The sequence below is a fragment of the Maylandia zebra genome, linkage group LG20, assembly GCF_041146795.1.
Source record: "Maylandia zebra isolate NMK-2024a linkage group LG20, Mzebra_GT3a, whole genome shotgun sequence".
NCBI classification, from domain to species: domain Eukaryota; kingdom Metazoa; phylum Chordata; class Actinopteri; order Cichliformes; family Cichlidae; genus Maylandia; species Maylandia zebra.
In genome coordinates, this window is record NC_135186.1 from 33,827,476 (window position 1) to 33,850,325 (window position 22,850).

The 22,850-nt window shown below is 43.7% G+C and overlaps 1 protein-coding gene and 1 long non-coding RNA gene across 5 annotated transcripts in view; one reads left to right on the forward strand and one right to left on the reverse strand.

The window, feature by feature from the left end:
* Positions 1-22,850, reverse strand: part of plxnb3 (plexin B3) — a 93,297-nt gene that overhangs the window by 45,737 nt on the left and 24,710 nt on the right. Inside the window, exon 2 of one of the 3 annotated variants that reach the window (XM_004568148.5) lies at positions 18,633-18,708. The exons of 1 other annotated variant lie outside the window; for it this stretch is intronic. The gene's annotated coding sequence lies outside the window, so the exon portion shown is untranslated. Of the gene's footprint in view, positions 1-11,018; positions 11,241-18,632; positions 18,709-22,850 lie in introns of those variants that run through there. One more of the 3 variants, XM_004568149.4, reaches the window with a different exon arrangement.
* On the forward strand, positions 11,501-21,501 carry LOC105941304 (uncharacterized). Of its 2 annotated transcripts, XR_013094785.1 has the most exons (4): positions 11,501-11,641; positions 14,062-14,160; positions 17,278-17,373; positions 17,852-18,502. It is a non-coding gene; the product is annotated as an uncharacterized LOC105941304 (long non-coding RNA). The 2 variants fall into 2 exon arrangements; XR_001167930.4 differs by lacking the exons at positions 17,278-17,373; positions 17,852-18,502 and adding an exon at positions 21,244-21,501.

Sequence of the window (22,850 nt, forward strand, 5' to 3'; positions counted from 1 at the left end):
TCTGACACCATGAATACATTAGGTTGCTGGTTTCATCACCGTGTCAGCACTGATAGAAGTGTACTGAGGGATGGCCTTCTTATTGTAGAAGGGAAGCTTTTGAAGTAAAGCTATTTTATTGCCGCTCGTCAAAAGTGAAACATCACTCACCATAAATATTTTAAGAACTAATAAGGCAAAAATGAGATCTAAGTCATGGTCTGTGATGACCCCCAACCCTACGGCTTTGTTGTCAATATATGAGTTTTTTTATTGTTCTCCCATATTGCAGGGAATAAAGCAAATAGTTCTAAGCAACACATCAAGAACTCTTTATTTTAGGGTTAAAACCTAACAGTTGTGTTCCTTCAGGGCAAGCAAGGCGAGGATTACTAGTTTCTAATTTAGCACTACCAAGTTCGAAAAACAGACATCAATTAAAACCAAAGTAAAGCAATTTCTCTATTTGCATCTAACACAGTCTTAAAGCTTCTGGCTTGTTTGCATTATACCTTTAAATTTTTGCCATCTTGTGGCTGCAGTTGGCCACTGTCTCTGGAAGCAGTCTTAACTCTGCTTGACTATGAGCCACTGAAATCTCTATCGTGTCAACAGCTTTTTCTGGTTGTGTTTGTGCATTGCGGATGAACCTAAACTAACTCAGAGTAACTGAAAGATAAAACAAATCCACAGACTTCTGTTCTAAAATATATATATATTTCTTTATTCATCACATCCACCAGGTTACAAATAACTTGGTGGATAAACTGGTTTAGTTGTAGGGTTAAAGGTCAAGGTTAGGCTCCTACTACTCCAACCTAACCCTAACTGTGGGGACATAACAGTTATTCAAAGGTGTAGCACTGGACCTCAGTTGCCCTCTTAAATTTTCTGTCAACTTATTGGGTTTCACAGTGAGCGCCAAACGTTGAGGCCTCAGAAGTCATCTGTGCTGAGTAAAAGCAACAACTGTGCTTGTGCTATCAATAGAGTTTTGTAATCAGATACTTGCATTTTTTCCTGCTGAACATAAATATTTCAAAAAAGTGGCCATGCAGCAAAATGTTAACTGAAGGTGAAAGGTCGCCGCTGCACTGACAGCAGGACAAAAGTAAAAGGGATTGCTCCGCCCAAAGCTCAGAAAGATCAGCAGAGGAGTTTCTTCTTCTGCACAGACAGAATAAATCCACTCGGCCTCAAACACACATCACATAGTTTCTACTGCTCCCTTTCTGCACTGATGTTTGGGGGTCTCTACTTGGTTTTCCACCACAGCATAAAATCTTTAAATTTGTTCATTTCACAGTTTTCATCTCACACTGTGTTCTGCTGCACTGTACTGTACTCTATTGTACTCTACTGTAATTGTTTCTACTGTATTTCAGTGCAGTCCTCTGCAGCCACAGCAGCAGCAGCCTGTTCTCCTCCACAAACTGAATACTGATCACTGCAAACATTAAATATTAATAACTACAAGACTTTGATACTCAAACTATAACACACACACAGATGTGTGTGTGTGTGTTTGAGGGTAAATGTGTGAACAAGTGCAGGGAGGTGATGGGCGTTAATGATATTGATGCTAATTCCATCACTCTAAGTGCAAGTATGTGTGTTTCTGTGTGTGTTTCTGCATCCGTGTCTGTGTGCGTGGGTATGTGTGTGAATATATTATCTCTCCAGCCTCCTCTCCAATTAGCAGACTATGTAAGTGGTTCTGATCAGCAGGAGATCACATGACAGGATTTACCTACACCTCCTCGGCTCGCGGGTCCATCACAGCTACACTGAGAGGCTGTTAACACACCTCAGTGAGCCAGAGTAACACTTCCAGTCCCTGTCGGCACCCCTGACAGGATGCAGCCTTCAGAACAGAAACGATGAGCACAAATGATGTAAACAAATAATCGTTCTCCGAGGAGTGCCTTTTTATGCAATCGTAATCCTCCACAACATAAGACCATCCTTTAAACTCTACACAGTGTCACTCTCTAGAGAGTGAAGTCCTGTTTTAAGCCCTAATATTAGCATTTGGGTGTTAGAAGCAACCCCTAGCAGCCATGTGAGTACTTGTAAAATGTATAATGTGCACTGGTATCACCACTTCTAAATGAGGTGGTAGAGAGGTAAGAGATGGTTTGGACATGTGCAGAGGAGGGATAGAGGATATATGGGACAAAGAGTGCTGAAGATGGAGCTGCCAGGCAGGAGGAAAAGAGAACTACAGAGATTGTTCATGGACGTAGCGAACAAGGACATGCAGAGGTTGGTGTGACAGGTTTGGGATAAGGTGAGGCAGATGATCCTCTGTGGTGACCCCTAAAGCCAAAAGAAGGTACTCAGCACCCTGGAAACCTAAAAAAGGAAATCTATTAACATGTATTTAACATTGTAAAAGGGGGCATTTCAACCACAATCATGATCTTAATAATGCTTAGCATTAAAGGTTAAAGTTGTTTTTGTACCTAAATTTAACAAAAAATGAAAATCATTCTTAAAATGAGTCCATAATGAAACTCTAGCTCCAGTCTCCCAGTTGATTCATGTTTATGGATGTATGGACACATCACACAGACACCAAAACTTAAACCTTTTCTTCGTTTTTGAATTATTAGTACAATTAACCACACATCAAACCATATTATTTGTCAGATAGTTGTACTGGAAATGCTCCAACAGTCGCCATCTTCCCCCCGTTCAGCGCAAACATTCAGTGAACCAATGGCGCTAAGGTAAAGTCAGCTACAGCTTCCTGTCACTCAAAGTGGCCACTCCCCTTTCTTTAAGCCTTAATAAAAATTTTAATAAAACAATCTCCCTCAGTTCCTTTGAAAGGCAACCTTAGCCAAAGAGGCCTGAACCATTTTTGTGCCAGACCGTAAACATGTGTTCTCTGCTGTAAATTTGCCCATTTAACACAGGAGTCTGTGGGGATCTAATCAGTTTGAAGTCTCAAGTGGCCGTTAGAGGAACTGCAGTTTTGGGCTCTTCTGTTTCTCAGCCCCCGAGGCTGTTTTGTTGGACTGTTCACCGCTCTGCTGGTTGGGGTCCACCGGGACCAGCCCCTCCATCAGATCTAATTCTGCCCCCCAGGCTATTAGACTCCCTCCTGGACCCAATCCCAGCTGAGGACCAGGTGTTTGCCTTTAGACCAGAATGCTGAAAACAAATATGTCCAGTATCAATGGATTAAATGATAATTGTTTAAGGTAGTCCTACCCCTCTCACAATACGAGCCCAGCTGAGGATCGGGGGTCTTTCTGAGATACAGTGATTTAGTGTTTGGGGTTGACAAAGAAGAGGGAAACAAAGTCATGTTTAAATCTGGTGAAAGTGTCTTATTCTGAACCCTGGACCTGAATTCACCCCAGAGCCTCACCTGGACCCGGGGCATCATCTCAACAAGTCATCTATTCAGCCCCCATAACTGCTGCCGGTAATAATAACTCCTCAGCTGCGGCACTGAGACCCTCTATTAAATCGCACGTTGGTCCAGATTCAGTTGTCATGACAACAAACACAAAGACGAGCAGAAGAAGACAACAGCTGGACGGAGAAATGGTTAAAACGGGAATGAAACAGGAAGTCGACCTCAGAGCGTCGCCGCTGACACCGATAATCCAGTGCGAGCATGAAAGTGACGCATCAGCAGATTCAAACTACCGAGGCGCAAACAGGGGAGAAAAAATGAGGGCTACATTTTCCTGCATCAGGGTGGAGACGTGTAGAGGAGAAAGAGGAGGAGGTGCAGTTATATTAAAACCGAAACCCTGACTGTGTTTTACAGCTGCTGTCTCTGCTGCCTGCCGCCCCTCCCTCTGTAGCTAACAGGCGTGAACCAGCTTCATTATGTGTTTATGAGAGAAGAATTTTTTACAAGATTAAAACAAGGCTTTGAAGGGGTGTGGGAGGCAGAGGGGGGCAGTAAATGACAAAAATACTGTAATAACAGAGAGGAGGAGGAGAAAGAGGGGGGGGGGGGAGATCTGAACTCTAATAAACATGGGAGGAAAAAGCAAAGGGAGGAGATTCCTTTATTTAGCAATCTGTTTGATTCCCCACAGAAACAAGAAGATCAGGACGAGAGGAGACAACTGGACCTCCATCATCTCCTCCCGCACCGGAGGACGACTGAAGCCAACGAGCCTCGTGGAGCACAGATTTCCTCTAACAACCTAATTGAATTTCTGAATGCATGAGTGACTCCAGTGTTGAAGTCACTCGTGCAATATATATATATATATAAAAGAAGGAATATGAAAATAAAATGAAGATAAAACACATTAATGGCTGCAAGTTCACCGCTTTTATGATTTTTATAGTCACATTCTCTCCTTTAACATCTCCATAACCATTACATTAGACCTAGTCTTGTCTGAACTGCTCATTAGATCCATTTTTATTGCTTTTTTATGTCACACTGTTCCCCCTCTTCTGTCTGCTCCAATGGCAGCTTTATTTTTAATATATCATCGTTTCAGTTGCTCTTATATAACCCCCGACTGTGGTAGCTGTACTGTTGGGGAGTAGTCAGAGAAATGTAATTAAACCCGTAGTTGAACTACATTTCACTGCATCTTGCTGAGCTTTCAGCTACAATCGCAATCATCCCTCAGGTATTTAGATTACTTTTTTAGCATTTTTGTTGAAGTTAACTATTGAATAAGGAGCACGGAAAGAGAGGAATGTTGTGTTAACTCATTTTACCGGTGCTCCTCTGTTGCCTCACTCCCTTCTCCTTTCATCCTGACCACTGTAAAGGCATGCAATCATTCATCAGTCAGCCGCCACCACAGACTTTAACTTCACCGGAGTCCACGGGGGAAAAGAGCGGGCGTTACCCAGCATTCACACAGCAACAATGCCATACATCTCCTGCATCTCAACCTAAAAAAAGCATCGCCACAAAAGTCACCAACAAGTCCTTTGTTCGTGTGCGAGCAACGAAAGCCGAGAGTAAAACACACTCTGCACTGCAAAGACTGATCTTTTTTTTTTACAAACTAGTTTAGATCACCTTTATCTGAGTAGCTTTAGTTAGCTACGCTAGAGTTCTCCCTCAGGTGGCTTTTATGTAATTTGGTTTCTCCCTGTGCAGAATAAGTGGTAGGTCTGCTTTCACAGAAGTTTCCCCACCAGCAGATATCTGGAACAGGAATTTAAAACATTTTACTTCCTCACACAAAGCAGAGCAGATAGCAGATCGGTGGAAATTCAGGTGGTGATTATGCTTGTGTTGTTTTTTGGCTAATGCACTTCATAACTGAGGTGCTTCCATTGTCTGTGTGAGGTCATCACACAGTTAATTAGTCCTGAACGTGCAGAACTTTTGCACAGACTTTTTAATGATATTCATAATTCACCGCACTCAATGGAATATTCTTCAGATAATTGAATTAAAAATGCTCCAAAAGGCCTTCATATTACAAACACAGTGGATTGGTTGAGTTCAGTCTGTAATTATGAAACTTTAGGCATTAATGCAATCTAAACTCTCTGGGTTATAAAACAGTTGCATCCAAAGCCTAAAAGCCTAAAACCATTTTTGTATCAGGCTGTAAATGTTTATTTCTGCTGTGCAGTTTAACATTAGAGTCTATGGGGAGGGACTTAGTTTTGGAGCCAGCCTCAAGTGGTCATTGGAGGAACTGCAGCTCTTTTTAAGCACTGGCTTCATTTGTGAGCAGAACTCAGGTTAGAGAAGTTCATGAGAAAAGACTGAATTGTTTTCAATGAGACTCAAACACTTTAAAATGAAATTTGTATCAGCAGCCACAGACTCAAAGTTCTGCTTTAAGTAATCGGTAGATGTGCTTCAAACACTGAGTTTCATCAAAAACTGGGTCTTTGCTGCCAGAGCACAGGCGAATGCGCCGACCATCGGCCAGAATCCAGCTGCTTCGGGCTGTTTTTCTCTTTGGTTCATTCATAACAGAAGAAAATGATCAGAGACTGTCAGCGATGAAACAGTAAAGTGTCTCCGTCACCGTCTGTGCTGCACACATCTGCATCTCTCAGAGTCTCAGAGCAGGAATGCAAAGATGTCAGGTGCCAGACTTCGGCACAAACAGGTAACCACAGAACAAAAGGCCCGTACTGCAGCATCATGTGGACCACAGCACCGATCTGATTGGTTGATCTGTCCCCTTACAGAGAACCGATTCAAGTCATTAACATGTAAACTGGATGCGGTCGCCCACAGAGACGCACGTCGACACATTCAGGCCGACACATCAGATGGTTAGCCTTCCACCAAAGATCAGCTGAACTTCTAGAAAACGTTCAAAAGAAAATTCTGACTGAATGCTCGTTTCCATGCACTGCGGCTGATGGCCGGTCGGGCGAGCAGCAGGTGGAGAAAATTCACCACAGAACCACCGAAGAACCCACGCGGTCGAGGTCATTAAAATGACTCCAATCGCAGCTGAAACAGTGCAAAAGGGAATCAGAAAACATGGCAGAAACAGGCTGTTTCTGTCGGCTTAAAATGACACTAACAGAATCAGGATTTCCCTTCATGATTATCATGGTTTTGGCATTATTGCAGCTATAAAAAAAAAGCAATAAAGCTGTCAGTCAAATTCAGATTATATTACTATACTATCTGTGGCAAGATAATTAAACTCATAGAACAGGTGCACGGAGGTAATGAGAGTCTGTAAACTAAGTCTAAAGTGTACAAAAAGAACAAATATTTATAATATTTTCATACGTGCATAACTAACACGACCTTTCGGTTGTCATGCCACCACTAGTCAAAGATTCATCCTAGAACGTGCCCTCGTCCAAGCAACAGCTGGCTGTGTCACCTGACAGCAGCCAACAAATGTGTTATTTACAGAGACGACATCCGTTAAACTGTATGTCGAGAGCAGAGAAATCCAAACTCAGCATTCAGTCGTTCAAACATGTGCTTCAGCTCGAAACTACTCTGGACAAAGAACATAAACGTAACCTGCCAGCTCGCTGGCACAAAGACCGTGCGTTGTGCAAAGCCACAGATGTGCAAACAGTGGAACTAATTCCAGTGCACTCCCTATTAAAGGCTGGTGTCTGCCTCCATCCAGGCTGCTCCATCACCTGAACCACATACAGTCTGTCAGTGCAGAAGTTAAATTGTCCTCAACCTGCCAATTCTCTAGCACACATTCCCCATCACACCTGAATGCACCAGTGTGAGAATAACACAGGTAAATGAGTGCAACACGACCTGCACACTCCATCCCAGCAGCTCCCAGCATTTTTATACTATGAACATGCATTAGAGGTGGGCTGCGTCCCACTGCGTGCTACGTGTGAGAAGAGGGATCTCCACAAGGTTAATGTGTGAAAATGGCTCAAGTTAAATTCTTTTTGCAAACCTGGATGATTTACTGAGAAACGGCAGCTCTGCATGTTGTTTGTGCAGCAATGTGAGTGCATGTAACAAGTGCTTCAGTTTCACCACCTTTAGATGGGACAGAATTAATCGCTAACCCTGTGGTTTCCTCTGGCGTGCTGAAAATAGTCCTTGTATCACACCTCATGCTTTGTTTGTTTTTCCACTTAATCAGTCATACAAAAATCCAAGTAGAGCTTTATATAAATACACGTCACCTTTATTTTTGCAGGAGCTATGACCCCCTCTCACCAAAAACATCAAATTCACTTTATCTTCACTTCGTGTTATTAACCTAATTGTTTGCACACAACTTGCAGCGTCTTCACTTCCCAGTTTAAACACCACCGCTCTAATCCAAACCTAGCCCCGTGACATATTCTCAGAAATAAAGCTTTCAAACAGCTTTCAAGCTTTCAAAAGCTTTTAACCTTTTAAAGGGCTGCCTGATGTTTTCCTAACCTGATCAAGAGGACACGGATGAAGACCGAGCTTTAAAAAAAACTGTCCCAAACCAGATTTGAACCCAAGTCTCCTGAAACTTGGGATGTTTCCTCCTCTATGACCTGATTCACTAGTGAGACTTTATATTCTTGGAAATGGTTGGATACTTCAGGCGCGTTTACGTGGACACAAAGCGGTCAGGTTCGTGACAGGTGCTTAGAACATTGGAGTGAGATGATCAAACCACAGAGCATGTTACATACCGAGAAATGTCACTCTGTTAACACAGGAAGCCCAAATACTTCAGATATGACACATTTCTGATGCTGCAGGAAATTTTTCTGCAACGGCAGCATCACACCTTCAGAGCACTCGACTGTGTTTCCTGGCGGAGCTCAAAGTTTCCTCAGTGACTCACTGAAATGTCCTGATGGTTCAGCCTCTGTCTGAACTGACAGACGAGGCAAACGCTGCAGACAGTCGTGCATGCGTGTTGCAGACGGCAGAGAAAACCGAACTCCGGCGAGTTCGCTTCAACATCTGCAAACAATCTGCAGATTATTTTCCCATTTAATCAATTAATTGTTGCTGCTTCCAGTCTGAATCTCCAGCTGTGACGCATTCAGCCACCATGAAAACTCATTAAGGGCATTAAAACGCTGCACTTCATTCAAAGAGCGCGTTTAATATTTATCCCATCACACTGCTCTCAGTTATTGCTGTGCAACCTAATAGTTTACAAACAATAACTACAATGAGATAATAAAATATAAAGATTTATTAAACTAAACTGCAGTTTAAATGTGATTTCACTGTAGAGCTATTAAAATCTGCCCCTCCAGCTACTTTATTACTGACGCATCAATAATAATGAAATATATAAACACAGGAGGGTTTCACACAGCATAACACACACACACATGAAAAGAAGGATTGTACATTCACTGATCAGAATTCATTAAACTTTATTCATGAGATAAAAAGATAAAAATGAGTTTTTTAAACACCCAAATCAGGCGACATCATCAAAACTTAATTAGCTTTAATTGATTATTCTGCCAAACTCTGCAACCTTTCGCCTCAAAAATCACACCCAAGCAAAGAACGTGACAAGACCGATCAGACAATATGGTTAATTATTCTTTGATTCATTGCTTCTGCTGTTTTTGCCACACAGGGCGGGGCTGTTATTGTCTAATGAGCCCATAAAGCTGGTTAACTGACCTTCATTTGTAAAGATGTTAAAGGATCCTTTGAGAAACAGACAGTTTTATTCAGTTATTAACTCGAGGTTTTATTGTCCGGCTGTGTGTCTCTCTCGGGGCCCTGCAGGTCCACGTCACGAGCTGGTTCAGTTTAATTAAAGCGCTTCATAAGACGGTACGAGAAGCTTTGCTGTTGTTCAGCAGGTTTGGAGCAGCGTTCACGTCCCCGTGCGTCCTGTACTGTGCGGTGTTCACACATAGAGGGGCGAGTGTGACATAAGTCTGCCTGTCAGGAGTGGATAGCGTGCATGTTTTTGTTTTGATCTTGTTTTTACCCACAAATGTGTTTCACTTTTACTCACTGCTGAGAATCAGACACAAACTTTCTGAGGCTTTGGAAAGCACCGCTGGCTTACATTTGGACACTCCTCACTGAGAGGGACGATGCTCGCAAGATGCCACGGGTGTTGGTTGCTTTTTGGTTTTTCTGCCCTCACTATTTAAAAAATATATATGTTATGACCGGCAGCCCAAACGCAGCCGTCAGAACTAAAACTTAAAAGTTGCTGCAGCTTTCAATGCTTGGGCTAAAATATAACCCTTCGCAGCATTTGTCATGTAGGTTAAACGATGACAGCCACCAAGAGCGTTTAACGTGATGCTTTAGAAGTGTCCACATGTGATGAGCTGTGAGTGACGGGCCTGTTTCACTCAATCTAAACTGCTTTGAGAAGTGGCAGGGGCTTTGAAACAACAGCAGTGTTTGACGCTGTGTGAATCAGACTGAGCTGACTGTTCATAGACGTCCAGTTTCAGGTAAAACTGACTGCGTTTAAATCCTGTGACACTTGTACTAACAGGTTGGGGCGGGTCCATTTTTGACTGGGATGGTTCTGCTTGCTTTGAAATGCTGCTTCATCCTGAATTTGATGTTTTACTTGTAATTTACTGTAAAATATTTTGTTCTGAATAAAGATTTCCAGGGTTTTACTGCACAGTGTTGTACTTTTGCAGCAATGCTGCATTTTTGCCCTGTGATCGACCGGTGACCTGTCCAGGGTGAACCCCACCTCTCGCTTAATGTCAGCTGCAAAAGGCTGCAGCCCCCCTGCCTCTCTCCAAAGGATAAAGCAGGCAGAGCTAACAGATGGGTGAATGGATGGATAGATGGAGACCCGCCGCACTTCTTCTACAGTGTACATTGTCAAGCAGCTTTCAAAGGAAACAACACAACTCAGACACAATAATGAAGGGTTAAGTTACCGATCACTGCACACGGGGGACACTTTTCATTTCAAACTGCAGGATCTACTGTTTCTATTTTATTTCACTGTCGGTGAGTTTTTATCTGTTTCACGTCAAACATTTTTGTCCCAAATGAGACTTCAGACACAGACCATGACCATGAGTCTCTGCTGCAAAGAAGCACACAGATTTCAGCATTACATGGACTCGTGCATCCTCGGGTTGGCACATTTTTAAGTGGAGGGGAGGGTTTTCGTGGGAAATTCTTCCACATCTTAATTGAATAAAGCCCTCAAACAGCGGCAGCTTTGTCACAGAGCTTGACACAGCGGCTGCACCTTTATGCGCACAGCGCTGAATAAACTGCCAGCAGCAGGAGGAAGACACAAAAAGATGTTTACAGGGAGATGCTTCACGTTTGTAGCTTCTTTTCTTTCTTGTTTGACATGTCTGAAGTTCATCACTCTGAACACTTTACTGAAGCCGTGACTGCACTACCACGGAATAAAACCAGCGTGAAAACAGAATTCAACAGTCAGCGACACATTTCAGAGCAAAAGAAACACAGCTGCGGGAAACTTCTGCGCACAGCGAGAGAAAGCGACGGTCAGAGTCCACGGCTCTGTGCCACTGATCTGATTCCTGCTCCACTAATTAAATAACGGCGCAATTAAGGAGAGTCAGCTGTCAATCAAAGCCTCCTCTACGAGCGAGAGGAGCGCACAGCGAGGACGGAGTGAGAGAGGGGGAGAGAAACGGGCACTTACTTCTTTCAGGAAACAGTCCGTTTTTCTTTCATTCCTCCAGAAAATTAAAATTAAAGAGGCGACAAGAACTGAAAGAGCCTGAACACCGGGCGAGAGAGAGGGGGAGAGAGGGAGGACGCAGGACTACCAACAGACAGATGGAGAGAGAGAGGGGATGACAGGAGAGAGAGAGAGAGGGAGGGAGGGAGAGCAGCCGGCTAGATGGCTGTAATCCCATTATTGTGAACGACACATTGTTCTGAGAGAGAGAGAGCGAGGGACGTTCACAGGAAGCAGGGAGAGAGAGAGCGAGACATTCAAAGAGAGCGGGGAAGAGAGAGAGAGAGAGAGAGAGACCCACTGGGAATAAAAGGGGCGGGGCTTATCGGCCACACCTCTAGGTGGTGTCAGAGGGGGCGTGGTCTTATATTAATATTTAATAGGTAGGTTGAAGCGTGAAGTTAGAGAAAGAGAGGGCGAGAGGTAGTAAATCAGAGTGTCGCCACACCCCTGCAACTGTGTGAGCTGCTGTGGGCTGAAGGAGTCCAACCATGAATCCAGCCCCAACATATTGCAGCACCACCTGCAAACTTCTGTTATTATTACACGATCAGACCAGGCGCTTCGACATATTCAACAAGCATGTGAGTTTATGAGAATGAAAAATAATTGCTACACCTGAAAGGAAACCGACCAGCAAAGCTCAACGTTTCTCACACAAACGAGAGTTCTGAGTATTTTTAAAGTGGTTTAAGTTTTATTTGCACGCGGTTATCGAGACGGCTGTGGCTCGTGTGGTTAAGCTACTCGGCTACCCCGGTCCACATGTTGAAGTATCCTCGGGTAAGATACCAAACCCTGAGATGTCCCCAGTGCATCTATTGGGGTGTGTGCATGGATGAAAAAGTGTTCAGGCATGGAGTTGTGCGATTGGGAGAATGAGACGTGTAGTAGGAAGCACTTTGAGTGCTCATGTTGAGTAGAAAGGCACTGATCCATCTTTGTGAGGGTGCCTTTGCACTGCAGGAAAGTTGGACTGTTAAATAGCAGCAAATCAACACAACAGTTGGCCTCAAAGCGCTTTATACTGTAAGGTAAAGACCCCACAGTAGCACACATGACAACTCCTTTACGGAAGCGTTAACACGGGAGTCTATGGGGGTTTAATTGGTTTTAGAAACAGCCTCAAGTGGTCATTGGAGGAACTGCAGCTTCTTTTTTCCACTTCCGTGTTGGTTTCCTTTTCAGCCTGGAGGTCTGCTGCTCTCTAACCGACCCTTTTAGACTTTATGCTTCCACTGCTGTGCAGTAGGATCCATCAGATCGAACTGATGATGAAATGATTTTGCAACAGCTTTGTGATGCAGTTGCATCATTGCTGTTTGTTGCATCCACCTAAATGATGAGTTTTATGTTGTCGATAGTCAAGTGGAAGAGGAGACGAATGCTACCGCTAATACATTTGGTGCTTCTTGTCATCGTTTTCTCCAAGTCGACCTCCACCCAGCAGTTTTCTGTGCCCAGAGAAGTACCTACCCCAGAGTAGGCCGTTTGTTCTGCCCCGAAAATAGCAGTAAAAGAGGCTCTTCAAAGGCAGTTCCTGCTGTTGGAACCGGAACAAACAGCCACCAGTACATGCAGTGGGAAATTATTACATTATACTTGTTTAGTCAAAACTTTGTGTTAGTTTAAATGAAGTGAAAATGCAAACAGAGCAGGACTGGGGAGAATCTGCTGCTAAATCAATTCGGACTAATCTCAACCAAACCCAGTGGAATCACACACTTTATATAAATAAGTGTTCCAGATATTTGACTGATTATTGATGAGCTTCTCCTGGTCTGTTTTTTTAGTTCATGTTTTCTCATGAACTGCTTTAATTGAACAGAAGCGACTTTTTCTCGCATGAAAGCCGAGCAGCTGCTATCTGAAGTGCATCGTGAATCTTCAGACATCTATCTCTGTTCACTTTGATGCTGAAGAAAACTTAAATACTAAAAGGTTCTCAGGCAGAGTCAGAACTTTCTGTGGGTTTCTCGTGGTTTATTTTGGATAGAGATCAGACACAATGACATCCTCAGGAAGTGGAAGTAACACAGAATCTAAACATGCTGTGTGCGCGCCTCAATGTGAGGTATACGTTCTCATTTCTAACACTAATGCCTGCCTCGCACCAAACTTTTCAAGCACTTTTAGTGTCTCAGACAAATTTCCATCGTGGCATTAAAATCCTGACAGTTTTGTGGAAGCTCATTTTGATGGTTAGGTGTAGAGTGAGCATAAAAAAGTCTTTTTCTTTTCTTGAATGACTGATAAATTCAGATTTCTCTAATATTAATGTACATTTTTCCAACTTGGCCTTCTCTCTGACTAAAAACCGACACATTATCTTTAGACATGACAATTTCCCAGACCATAGCAAGTCTTTTCAAAGTCTTGTAGAGTGTGGTAGGTATAAGATAAACTTCCTGTTCTGCTTACATATAACCTGCAGTTCTCTGATTGAGGATGTTGGCCTCATGTTTCGCTGACAGTCTGAAAACTGCCTTTTCACAACTGGAAACAAATCAAAACCAATTTACCTGCAGGATTACAGGATACAGCTGCCAAAATCTGACAACGCTGGAGCCACTTCCTGTCAAAGCAGGCATCCGGACGTTATCTGTCCGTGTTATACATGTTATGAGATATTTGAGTCATAATTAACAGGCTCGGGGCTCAGATTTCGCGTGCTTGGGGAACGCCGCCTTCTTCAGTAAAACCTCCTCTGCAGCGAAATGAAGCGTCTCACAGAGAAAGCAGAGTCCCTCTGAGGACGTCTCTCTGAGGATGTCCCACAGCCGACGCGTCTCTTTGATTCTCCTCCATCAGCTGCTGCTGTGGGCGGCCCAGCAATCCCACTGCGAGCCACAGTGCATGATGGGAACCAGCTGCTTAGTCTCCTACATGTTCTCACAGTCTTCAAATTGCAGCAGGTGCTCGTCATTTCCCTGCTCCGGACCGAGGTCGGTCTTATTCATGTCTTTTTGATGTTGTTTGCTCTTCTTTGCTCTTCCTTTGTCAGGTTTTTTGTCCCACACAGAAATGAAATCCAGCAGCAGAGCAACGAGCAGACTCACGTTATCAGATTGGCTCGGGCTCGACACTAAACGTCTCTGCTAAGGTGAGTGAAAGTTTCTGTTTTCTGTCGCCTGATTGGTTCACAGCTGACAGGTCACAGCAGGTGAGAATCCCAAAGTGTTCAGGTCGTCATGGTAACCACCGACTGTTTAATGTGATGTGAAGACAGCGTGAAGACTTGGTGCGTGCGCGAGTGTGTGTGTGTCTGTTATCGCCGTCATCTTATCTGTGACACACACTCTGCTGGTAAAACATGTGTGTGACCTCAAGTTACTCAGTGTGTGTGTGTGTGTGTGTGAGACGATATACTCATGCATTCATTCATGTGTGTGTGTGTGTGTGTGTGTGTGTGTGTGTGTGTGTGTGTGTGTGTGTGTGTGAGACGATATACTCATGCATTCATTCATGTGTGTGTGTGTGTGTGTGTGTTAGAGCTCAGCTGGGAGTGTTTGTCCACCTCTCATCAGGAGCCCTCATGTAATATTAATCACACACGCATACTTAGGGTCACACGCACTACTGAACACACACACACCGATCACATCAATCAAACACACAAAGAGAAACACACACAGCCGTACCCCAGGATTAGCTACTATCTATCTTTGTGGGGACATTTTGTTCAGGCCTCACTCTGGGACGGGCCTCAAAGGGCCGCTCAGGGTTCAGATCCGTGGAGCAGAAGCAGGTTTACGCTCAGGGTTACAAAAGCGTCACACTTTCCGCACTCGTGGGCTAAATTAAGTCATCGGGCTTTTGTGCGGTTGTCTGCAAACTTCACATTGTCGCTGTTGTTGTGTAGACTTGTCTGCATTGCCGCCACCCAACTCTGCATATAAGTAACGCGTTCTCCAAGCAGACCAGAAAGTGCATATAATAAGAGCAACCACCCGTCCGTTGTGCCTGCAGCTGTCCGTGTGTGCATCCGCAACCCAGTATAATCCGGGCCCGAGTGTCCCAGGAGTGCAGTGTGTGCCTGAGGGTCCTCGCAAAGATAGGAGAACGGCCGTGTGTGTGGCCAGCTGGTGCAGCAGCGTCCATGATGTGATTTTATATTTCTGCATTAACGTCTCAAACAAACACTCGTTATTTAAAGGCCATTTAAAATCCGTCCACTCGACAATTTACTGCCAGTCACACAAAGGAAATAAAACATGCGACCAATTATAGCCTGCTCTCTTTTTCTAAATAATCCACTGCAGGACTGTGTCCTCACTGAGCCACACACTCATGTTCTCAGCTTTTCCATTAGTTTCAGCAGCTGTTCAACAAACAACAACAGACCACATACCTCCACCAAGGCTGGAAAGTTTCTCTACACCCTCGATTCAGAATCATATTTGGGTTAGTAGTAGATATTTCATCTCAAAGGATGAAAGGAGGGATAAAAAAATATTAAATTTTTCCTTCAAGATTCCTGCTTCTGGATCCCGGTCTGAAACAACTCTAAAAGTTCATGATGTTGGGCCGAGCTCTGGATACCATCCACCCACACACAACTTCTTGAGCAATCTTGCTAATAAACTGGACAAATAAAAAATAAATTGAGCCAATCACAGTGGAGATAACACCCATGGGAACAAAACAAACTTGAAACTTGCTAACTTGAAATTCAAAACTTTGCTACTTTCTGCTGCTTGCTCGTGCATCCTAAAACATCTGATGTAGACATGAAGAAAAGTGAATAGATTCTTGAAGTACAGTGAGACTAAAGTCAGAGTTTTCAATATTTCATAAAGGGATCTTTACACCTGGCCTACTGTGGTTCCATGTAGATGCTCAATCATCCAGGCAAGGAAATCCCAAAAAGTTGATTCTGTTCATCTGGACAGAGAAACGTTTCGTCACTCGTCCAAGTGACGTCTTCAGTCTCAGCTGACTGCAGGTTTCCCCAATCTTTTAAACAGTACATTTTCACAATAACTGAAACTAGCACCACTGAGGGAACAATGGACTGTGAGGTCAGGTTTTTGATCACTAATATGCAAATTGCCATGACCATTGATCAATGGCCATGAGTACCATTCACAGTGTGTTGGGGAATGGCTGCAATCACAGCATTGTAAGATGGTGAAAGAGGTCCTCTTAGGCTCCCTCCTTGATTCAGAGATGGTCTTTCCCTTTTCACGTAAATGGCCTCCTTGACTCCGCGCCCATCCAGAAAGTGCACATCTTCATCATTGAAAGTGTCCACTGGCCCGTAGGTATGTTTCTGCCACTGAAAACGGTTCATCCAGATGAACAGAATCAACTTTTTGGGATTTCCTTGCCTAGATAGATTGCAAATATGTTCGCAATCTGTCTGCATTTATTTGCAAGTTTTCATCAATCTGTCTGATTGTTTGGAGTCAGGTTGCCTCCCACCAACCAATCTGCAGAATCAACGTGTTAGTGCAAGTGCTCGCCCAGGTCTTGGGCATGTTGCACACTCCTGTTTATAAACCAGGCGGTCGCCACAACTAATTGCGAAAACGTCAGTGCAGTCACCACTGATTTTTCATAGTCACGAGGAGGCTGCAGCCTGTTTTTCCCTCAGGATTCCCTCAGGAGTTTGCATGCATGCAGGTCAGAATGGGGGGAAAAAATAAAAAGAGCATAAATATATGTCATGTTTAGTGTTGATTTGCAGCTGTTATTACAGCTAAAAGCAGCTAAATGCACTTCTTGTGAGCATGTTTAAATATTTCTAGTTTTAGAAAATATTTCTACAATTTTAGAGCTTTGTTAACTGCTGGGAATCAGTCTGCAGGCACTCAAAGGGCCTTCATGCAGTTTCTCGTTAGACATGATCGGCATCACTGAATCCAATGAATAATAGAAAAAATATATTCATATATGAAGTTACAGAGGTAACTATTTTCTGCCAGCATCCTGCTATCTCGTCTTTTCTCTGCACCAGTGTAGATATTTGCTGTGCAAAGAGTCAATTGATGCATCAAAAGCCCTCTTTTATGTGAGCCTGAGGAAGAAAGCCTGGGGTAACAAAGAAAGTTGATAACCGCTGATGTGATACCCATTATCTCTGATTGGAGTTTTAGGTTTTGTATAAGCAGCCAACACAAAAGAAGGCTGGCTATGTCAAACTTCACAGCGCAGCCCTCCTCGAGACTTCGGCATGAGATAAGATATGATATTTCGGGGTGCGTGTGTTTGTTCCCAGGTAAGGCTTTGCAGTAGAAACAAAAGATGAAGGACGAGTGAAGAGGCTTTAAAGGGGGCGGAGGATGGGTCAAGGAGGAGCGGGAGGAGGGGAGAGGTACGTGATGAAGGGGGAGGTGGGGGTGAGAGAAGGGGGCAGGTTTAGAGAGCGTGAAAAGCAGCTTGTACAGAGACGAACCAACCAGGCGGAGTAATGAATGAGGGGGGGAGGGGAGGAGGAGGTGAAAGGTGACACGCAGTAATTGGGGGGAAATGTGTGTGTGCGATGCAGCGAGGCGACGTGTCCCAGATAAAAATCAAAAAATCTAATTCAGCTTTATTTATCTTCGGGGTCGTTTCGTTTAACAATCAGTGAAATAAATTAGGTTAACGCAAACTAACACATGACGGGAAATACATCTGTGTTTATAGATATGGATACAGATATAGCTGTATGAGAGACAGGAGACGGAAATGAAAAATATGTTCTTATGACACAGCTGAATGTGGAATTTAATTTTGGGTGAATTTATGGCCGTAGAAATGTTTCTTTTATTAAAGTCATCTGTCTGAATTTTCCTGTCTGTAATCTGCAGAAACTCATTTCAACAGCAAGGCAGCTGAAACCTGATCACGCAAAAGTTTGATTAATCACGCGATTGACTACCCTACGAGAGGGAGAGAGACACAGGAACACAGAGAGAGAGGCGCCCTGGTAACAATGGCTCTTCTGTTGCAGTAACTCTCTCTGATGATCTTTGGGTCACTGATCCTGAATCTGCAGATTCTCTGTACCAACTAATTAGATCACTGCATCCTCCATCTATCACTGAACTCCCAGCGACTGTAATAAGCCGTTTTCACACGTGAACTTCGGCGTCGGAACAATCAGGTCAGGACTTATTCCACAGTTGTCGTTTCTAATGTGCAGCGCGCAGCAGGAAATAGTCCGCTTCCGACTCGTTCTCGTTTCTAATCCGTTTGGTTTAGGCGAGGGCACAGAGGCAGCACACACGACGCCCACTCACTCGCTGTGAATTAACTGAACAATTAGCTGCGGTACTCTCACATGGGCACAATCAAGCATCACATGGACTTTGTAGCAGGGAGCTGGCAGGTTAGAGACTGTTTAACGTCCAACTCGTTCTCACGTGCAGCTCCGTCAGTTGAGAAAGGTTCAAGGCTTCAGGTGTGAAATGCAATACAGACACAATAAGCAGCAGAATATCACACAAAGGCAACTCTACGGGGCAAGCGTTTAGTCTCAGTGATGTTCAAGAATGATGACATCATCAGGAGCCATGTGGCAGCTGCCTGTGAGGTCACCGGTGAGGACATCCGGACTTATCAGAAGACAGAGATTAGAGCCGCACCAACCTGTTGAGGCAACCTGCTGCTGTGATGTAGAAACTGAGCTGTGAGGAAGAGGAACCTTCTTCATCAGGAGGACGTTCTGGAGGAACACAAAGATGTACATCAGCACAGATGTGAAGTGCATTAATCCCAACTTTTCTTCTAACGGCCGGGGGTGACCTCTCTGGCTTCAAATCAGATCAGTTTGTATGGAAGTCTATGGGAAAATGACTCACCTGATTTATAAGCTCTGCAAACACAATTCTGAGTTTATGGACTCAGCCTTCACTTTAAAGTCTTATTGAATACAACATGATGCTAATTTTTTAAAGTTTTGGCCCTGTGTGGAGTAAAACAGGTGATAAAACAGTAGAAACTAGTGCTGTCAGCGTTAATCTCTTTAAAATGACGTTAATGCCATTACTGCATTAACGCCCCAAATCTCAGTTATCAAGTTAGCGTGGATCGCCCCATGAGTGGGATTGGACGGCACTAACGCGTTAACAAGCTAACTGCCCTGACGCGTTGACACCGTGCAGCCCGACGGATGGAACGATCGCACTAGAAGAAACATATAAACAGGTGTTAAACAGTCTGAAAATTGAACTCAGTTCCTTAAACTTGTATTATTTTATGACCAGCAGGGGGCGACTCCTCTGGTTGAAAGAAGACTTCCAGTTGTATAGAAGGGAAACTGCTCCTGGGCTCCCGCGCTCTTTGGCCTCAGTAAAATTGACTTTATGGGTGCAAGTGTCACATAATACTAGATAAAACACCAAGTTCATTTTTGAAAACTATGGTCATACTAGGGTCAGAGAGAGGGATAAACAAGCAGGCAGCTTTCTTTCATAAAAAAAGGATTTGAGGCTTTCAGAAAGCAGTTGGTGACGTCACAGTGGCTGCATCCATCTTTCATATACAGTCTATGAGTATCCGTCTCTGTTAGTGAAATGAAGTTTCATTCAACTTGAGGCAGAAGACTTTTTTTCTCTTGGTCAACATGTTGACAAACTCTCACATCCAGCAGGTTTATCTGACCCCCGGGGTTCAGGTGTTAATCAATAACAATTGTCAGCACCGCAGATGAATTATTGATCGGCTCCCTGATAAATCAATGGTTTCGGCATTATTTTCATGTGTAATCACAGACATTTCCCCGTCCGCAGTCTGAGATGTCAGAGCTGTCATCGGGGCAAAGCAGACAGCGGCTGCGGGCCCCTGAGGGTCTAAAGTCCCTAAAGGTTTCTGTCATCATTCGAGCTAGGAAACCATGGAAACAGGCGTGTTCACCCTGTCAAAGTGTCTCCTGCATCTCCTGGCCGTGTGCCCACAGTCTCGTGTTTTGGGTGGATTACTCCTTTATTGGCTCTTCATCAGCCATCTGCCTTCAAGGCCAACTGTGAGGTCAAGCAATGAATCACTTCCTGTTTGCCTGCCGGAGCCTATAATGAGTTAATGAGCTACGTGGAGTGTACAGCTAATCAATCACCGCAGCTATTGATTGATGATCTATAGACCGAGCTGCTCCTGCTCATCTGTCCTCGTCAATACAGCCGCTTCTCGCTTATTAACCTGCACACGCCCGAGATCTGACATCAGCACATTTAAAGAGGACTTGGGCTAAAGTGCACTGAGAACTTCTCTTTGAGACTGGATGCTTCACCAGTTTAATCCAAACTGGGAAAAGGGAGATTCTCTGACAGCTGCTCACCAATACTTGCCCTCTAAGTGAATCATAAGTGTGAGTGTCATAAGTATTTTGGCATCTTCAGCTGAGGTTAATATCTACATGTGTGTGAACAGGCCGAGGAAAAACCTCCCACCTCCAACCCTTCGCAGTCAATTTAAGACTGACTTTAAAAACTGAACCTGTCCTTTAATGAACACAGCCTGTGGCTCCGCCCCCTGTTAATCAAACACAGTCATCAGGTCACAAACGCTGAAGCACTAAAGCAGCTTCGGTCTGTCGCTGTCAGGCGTTTTAAAAAGAATGAAGGACGACCGACAGCGCAGAGCCAGCTGAGGCATTCGGTGACCTTGAAGACAAAAACCAGGGATTACGACCCTACCGTGTGTTTGTGTTGTCATTGTCTCTTTTTGAGGATCAGTGTCCTCGCTGCTGATAAATCCAGCCTTCACTCCCTCTTACAGCAATAAAATCTGATCTTAAGAGTCCGTTTGTTTCAGATTTTAACAACAGGAAGCGTACATGAAGTTAATTTTTTGGAGAGTTCATGTCTTATTCATGTTTTCGCGTTTTTCTTTGAAGATGTTCGTCCTTAAGCTGAGCTGAAGTCAGAGATAGATGTTGTAGATTTGTTCTATTTTAAGACTCAGCAGCTTGTAAAGTCACACTTTAAGGATTACTGTCGACAATGTGAGGAATTTTCTTTGTTTTGTGATATAAACTCCTGAACAGAGGCGACTTTAAAGACAAATAATCCAGCCTGGAGGATCATTAACTTTTATTTCACACAGTTTATTGTTCATACGAGGCTCCATATCGAGCCTTTTTGTTGGCTGTTTGTTTGGATTGCAATTTTTCTTTTTCGTGCACACACTTTCATACTTAATGCTCTTTTATGCTAATTTTTATACTTCAAGGAAACTTACATTTCTGTTTTGTTTTTTGCAGAATACTAAAGTCTCCATTATATTCAGCAGCTCGTCTCTGTCTGTCAGTTGTTTGCTGCATGTGGCTTTTTATAGACGTTTCTCCATAAAACACCGCCAAGAGTGAGGCAGAGCTGTACAGTTGTAGCTGGACAGCTGAACAAAGGGATGACTCGCTGTAAAGAGCAGAGCTGCAGAATCAGCTCATAATTGTCTGCAGCTTTGCTACTATAACAATTAAATCTGTTTTCACACTGTCATTAAATACAGTGGGATAATAAACACAGTTTATAGTCTGTTTAATTAAAAGTGGTGCAATTAAAGCTGAAATATCTCTCTGAAAGGCAACATTACGTATTTGTTGTGAATGTGGATTTTGCAGTTCAGGCAGGCTAAAGAGGTTTTCAGATCATGTCTCTGGGTTCTAATAGTAAACACAGAACCAAAAACAGGAGCTGAAAGAGGCTAAAAGAGCAGAAGATGCCGACTGATGGCGTTTCAGGTTCTACACGAGGTCGGCGTCTTACTCTGCACATGTGACTGGTTTACAGTCGGCCTGGTAGCGATATCAAACAGCACCAGCGTCAGAGGAAGTGATCCCGTAGTGAGGTCAGAAGGTCTCCGACAAACACAGAGGCTATTCACTCATGCATGCATTCATCCGTCAGAGTAAAATATCAGCTCTTTCGTCACTCGGCCCAGTGTTCACATTCAGCCCAGTGTTCAGCAGCAGGAAGTTTACGGAAGTCAAAATCCAGGGTTTTCCCTGCCACTTAAACAGTTTTATACAGCCCCAAAGTCAAACAAGCCAGAACACACATGGAGACTGGTATATACTGGGTTATATGGTGGGGAGCTACACAACAACCTGTTCAGTAATGTTTAATAATGGAGGGTTTCCCAGGTTGTTGCTGTGGTAGCCTCAGATTCGCCCGCTAACTCCGGTAAAGTGTTTTATTTTCACAAAAGAAAGAAGAAGCTCGACCGTCACACATGCTGAGCTCCAAACAACAATCTGAAAATGCCACAGAAACCAGAGGAAAGCATTATGTTATTCATTAACCACTGACACGTCCTCCAACCTGATGCACCACATTGGTGTTTTATTACTCTCAGGGGATCCGCTGCAGCAAACCAGCAAGAGGTAAACCGTTAAAACCAGTAATTAACTCTTCCTTATGTGACAGTGCTGTGGTAAATGGATGGTTTGGGGCTAAAAAAAATAACCTGCTGCAGTTTAGAGAACAGATCCATTCTGGGTAGAAATAAACACTGTTGAGGTTAGCAGACCTGTTTCATCATGGTTAGAGTAACAACAATGTGGTGAAAGGGAAACTAATTTTAAAAAACTTAAAGTATAGCTGGGTGTCATCTCCATGAAAACAGAAAGATCTGAGACTTTCTACAAATAGGAACCAAAGAATTCATACAAGGAAGGAAACTGGACCTAGTAAAGATCCTTGCGGTGCTCCTCACCACCACAGGTGATCCAGACAAAGACACCTTGTTACTCACTAACAGAGGCTGATCTGTTGATGCTGGAAATCCACTGAATAAAAACTTGATGAACTTAAAGCGGACTCTTATCTGTCAGGAGTTTTTCCGAGGAGCCGATAAGGTGAAGTCTTT